This window comes from Bos indicus x Bos taurus, chromosome 10 (assembly GCF_003369695.1).
Source record: "Bos indicus x Bos taurus breed Angus x Brahman F1 hybrid chromosome 10, Bos_hybrid_MaternalHap_v2.0, whole genome shotgun sequence".
Classification (NCBI taxonomy): Eukaryota; Metazoa; Chordata; class Mammalia; order Artiodactyla; family Bovidae; genus Bos; species Bos indicus x Bos taurus.
In genome coordinates this window covers 21,882,593-21,887,610 of record NC_040085.1, presented here as the reverse complement: position 1 = coordinate 21,887,610, position 5,018 = coordinate 21,882,593, and the positions used below count along the sequence as shown (strand labels likewise).

At 38.3% G+C, this 5,018-nt stretch overlaps 1 non-coding gene across 1 annotated transcript; it reads right to left on the bottom strand.

Annotated features, from left to right (window-relative positions):
* Window positions 1-4,946: 4,946 nt before the first annotated feature.
* On the bottom strand, window positions 4,947-5,018 carry TRNAH-GUG. Its single transcript has one exon. It is a non-coding gene; the product is annotated as a tRNA-His (tRNA).

Here is a 5,018-nt window from a genome sequence, read left to right as displayed (position 1 = left end):
GGACTTTGTTAGCATTGTTATCTGAAGGAGAACAGTAGGAAAAAATGCAAATTATGACAATTGTGTTGATGAATTTGAAGAAGAAAGGTCAAAGTTATGAAAGCCAATTTACATATTAGCATGAAAACTGATCTAAAATGCTCATGATCTCTAAACCATGTTTACACAGTAAAACTGGTGGCTGTTATATGAAGCTGTTCTTGCCTCCAACTTATCTCTGCATTTAATACCCTTTTCTTCCTCCATGGGTTGATACACTGTATTACTCATGAGACACAAGAAAATAAATATGAGTAATATGCATTCCACCCCAAGTCTTTTTGATTTTGGTTTCAAAACTATTATGATCTTCCCAGTCATATAGCACTAATCACTACTGCAATCTCTTTGAAGCCTTATAAACCTTCACCCAGCAGAAAGACCTATCTCCTCCTTCCTTGTCCCTACCTCTGGGAACACATTCGTCTTCAATATTACTTAGATATTGTTTGCATCTATGAAGTCTTACTTTATTATTACTAGAATTTAAATTACTAGCATAACTACCAAATTTTCTCTGTATTTAATACCACTCTGCTTCCTTCTAGGGTAGATGCTATAATGTTATTCATGACATACAAGATCGGTCAACATGGGTAATAGGAATTCAACCTTAAATTCTTGACTTTTGGTTCAAAACTAATACAGGCTAGCTCCAATCACACATACTCTTCATCACTTCTCAATTATTCCATCAACTTTTAAGAATACAAGCCTTATTCTCATAGACAGAGCCTTCCTTTTGACTCCCCATCTCTGGAAGATATTTGTCTTCAAGTTCTATTGAATTTTAACCATATTTGTGAGGTCTTGTTTTATACTACAAGCATTTATTTGACTATTTCTTGTATTTTAGTAAACTGAGTACCAGTCTAACTCACCTCGTAGGCTGTAAGCTTCTGGGAGGCAGGGGTTATGATTTATTCATATTTAGATTCCCTGAAGCAATGAAAAATGATCCACACAGAGGTGCAGGTCCACAAACTGTTACAAGTCTGTGTCATGTTAGGTGTGGAAGTCGAGTGTTTAGAAAATTCTCTAGAAGTGTCACAGGATAGCAAACCAGTATAAAATTTTGCATTTGTTAAAACATCAGTCCATGAAGGACTGAAGAACAATACCTGATTCTTCACCAAAGATACTTTGAGAAGTACTGCCCTAAAGTACTTAGCACATAGTCTGTGAAGCTTAAAACTGTGAAGGAGATCATGCAAGAGTGAAAAGTATCTTGCTCAAACCTCTATGTAAGAATTTATCACAATATCTTGTAATTTTACTTTTAGTTACAGGAGGAACAGAGCACAGTGGAAGGAATATGTCCTTTGGATTCTGTAAGTCAAGATTTAAACTGTACTTCAGTTACTGACAAGGCAATTTTGGCAAATTCTTGAACCTTCATTTATCCATGACATTATCCTTCATTTATCCATTAATAATACTAACTCCTCAGAGTAATTTGGGGTATAAAATCATTGGAATAATGATAAAATAATTAAAGTTTTGCAATAGTGCATTCAGTATATACCTACTATAGGTAAATATTCAGTAAATGTTATTTTTTCTTTTTTCACACATCTATAATAGTGCACAGTATATAACACGATTTAATAAGAAGAAAATAAAATGGTATTGACCAGGAGATAATATCAAATTTCCATATCAAAAAGATATTTTATTATGTTATAATTATCTCCTTCTATATAATAATTGGAGAATATAATATTCATATTGGTAGGGGCTTCCCTCATGGTCAGATAGTAAAGAATCTGCATGCAATGCAAGAGACCCGGCTTTGATCTCTGGGTTGGGAAGATTCCCTGGAGAAGGAAGTGGCTACCCACTCCAGTATTTTAGCCTGGAGAATTCCATGGGCAGAAAAGCCTGGCAGATTACAGCTAAAGAGTTGGACATACTTATTTACACTCATTCTTTTAGAAAACAAACTAAAAACCATCTTGTGCAGATTAAATATATTTGCTTTCTAAGAAGCACTGCATTTTTTTAATAGTACTATAAATGTAGTTCACTGATTTTTTTTGTTTGTTTGTTCTCATTTCCAGTTAGATTGTGACTCCCAGAAAGTTAAGGACTACACCTGTGTAGTTATCCATGTATCCCCAACTTAGAATGACACTGGTACATAAAAGAGCTATGTAAATATATCAGGAATTAAATATTTTTTGAAAGATCAAAGAGGATGTATTTAAGTAACTAAAATTATATGAATATAATTCAGTTCAGTTCAGTTCAGTTGCTCAATCATGTCCAACTTCTTGCGACCGCATGAACTGCAGCACGCCAGGCCTCCCTGTCCATCACCAACTCCCGGAGTTCACTCAAACTCATGTCCATTGAGTCAGTGATGCCATCCAGCCATCTCATCCTCTGTCGTCCCCTTCTCCTCCTGCCCCCAATCCCTCCCAGCATCAGGGTCTTTTCCAATGAGTCAACTCTTTGCATGAGGTGGTCAAAGTATTGGAGTTTCAGCTTCAGCATCAGTCCTTCCAATGAACACCCAGGACTGATCTCCTTTAGGATGGACTGCTTGGATCTCCTTGCAGTCCAAGGGGCTCTCAAGAGTCTTCTCCAACACCACAGCTCAAAAGCATCAATTCTTTGGTGCTCAGCTTTCTTCACAGTCCAACTCTCACATCCATACATGACCACTGGAAAAATCGTAGCCTTGACAAGATGGACCTTTGTTGGCAAAGTAACGTCTCTGCTTTTGAATATGCTATCTAGGTTGGTCATAACTTTCCTTCCAAGGAGTAAGCATCTGTTAATTTCATGGCTGCAATCACCACCTGCAGTGATTTTGGAGCCCCCAAAATAAAGTCTGACACTGTTTCCACTGTTTCCCCATCTATTTTCCATGAAGTGATGGGACTGGATGCCATGATCTTAGTTTTCTGAATGTTGAGCTTTAAGCCAACTTTTTCACTCTTCTCTTTCACTTTCTTTAAGAGGCTTTTTAGTTCCTCTTCACTTTCTGCCATAAGGGTGGTGTCATCTGCATGTCTGAGGTTATTGAGATTTCTCCTAGCTTGTGCTTCTTTTTTTTTTTTTTGGTTTTAATTTTATTTTATTTTTAAACTTTACATAATTGTATTAGTTTTGCCGAACATCAAAATGAATCCACCACAGGTATACATGTGTTCTTCCAGCCCAGCGTTTCTCATGATATACTCTGCATATAAGTTAAATAAGCAGGGTGACAATATACAGCCTTGACATACTCCTTTTCCTATTTGGAACCAGTCTGTTGTTCCATGTCCAGTTCTAACTGTTGCTTCCTGACCTGCATATAGGTTTCTCAAGAGGCAGGTCAAGGTACATATAATTATATAATTAAGGAAGATGGGTAAGGAACCTGTGCAAAGCTCCTAAGCAACCAAGAATAATAGAAAATAAGGAACTGTAAAAGTAAAGAAGACTTAGGGAAAAAGAAGAAATAAAAGGAAAATCTAATAATGGTGAAAAAATTAAGAAAGTATGTATATAACGGATTCCTGGTAGCTCAAAGGGTAAAGACTCTGCTGGTAATGTGGGAGACCTGAGTTCGATCCCTGGGTCAGGAAGATCCCCTGGAGAAGAAAATGGCTATCCATTCCAGAGTTCTTGCCTGGAAAATCCCATGGACAGAGAACCCTGGCGGGCTACAGTATTCTTGCTTGGAAAAATCCCATGGACAGAGGAGGAGCCTGGCGGACTACAGTCCATAGGGTCACAAAGAGTCGGACACGATTGAGTGACTTCACTTTCACTTTTCATGTGTATGATGACAAAGAAAAGAAGGGTAATTCTTACTTTAAATTAAGTGAAAGGTAGTTTATGAGATTTAATTTGCAGTACTTTCTCGACCCACTCTTCAGAAATTCTGTAATTATAAACAATTATAGGTGTCTTTTAGTACTAAGGCTCTGGGGAGAATTTCTTTTGTTTTTAACTTTAAACTTTGTATTTTGTATTGGGGTATTAGCTGATTAACAATGTGGTACTCTCAGGTGAACAGCGAAGGGACTCAGCCTGGCAGATGGTGAGAATTTCTTAACAAGTTTTTATCAGCTATGTGCATACAGCTGTGAATTTATTTGCCTTTTGACTCTGCAATCTCTATCAACTAGTCAAGAACGAAGAATTTTAGGAAAGGTGATTTAAAGCAGCTGCTGCTGCTGCTAAGTCACTTTAGTTGTGTCCATCTCTGTGTGACCCCATAGACGGCAGCCTACCAGGCTCCCCCGTCCCCGGAATTCTCCAGGCAAGAACACTGGAGTGGGTTGTCATTTCCTTCTCCAACACATGAAAGTGAAAGGTGAAAGTGAAGTCGCTCAGTCGTGTCTGACTCTTAGCGACCCCATGGACTGCAGCCTACCAGGCTCCTCCATCCATGGGATTTGCCAGGCAAGAGTACTGGAGTGGGGTGCCAGTGCCTCCTCCGTTTAAAGCAGAATAAGATATAAATATGGAACTTAGGTGTATCCATCCAAATGTAAAGGAATGTAAAAATTTGAAAAGTTTGGGTCATCACAGTTTTAAAGTCACTTGAGACAAAGTCAGGATCCCAATCTCAGTCCAGAGCAAGAGTAAAGTTTAAAAATAAAATAAAATTAGAAAAAAAAAAAAAGAGGTGATTCTAGATGGAGACTTTATTCACCTAAAAGTCTTCAAATACAGGGGCAAACTGAATGAAAGTGTTCTAAAATCTTTTGCCTATTGGCTATGCTTTGAAATAATTTTTCTTAAACAAATTAGCTATGCCCATGTTTTAAAATTCATTGAACTGAAGTCGCTGGGTCGTGTCTGACTCTTTGCGATCCCATGGAATGTAGCCTACCAGGCTCCTCAGTCCCTGGAATTTTCCAGGCAAGAGTACTGGAGTGGGTTGCCATTTCCTTCTCCAGGGAATTTTCCCAACCCAGGGATCGAACCCGGGTCTCCTGCTCCACAGGCAGGCGCTTTACCCTCTGAGCCACCAGGGA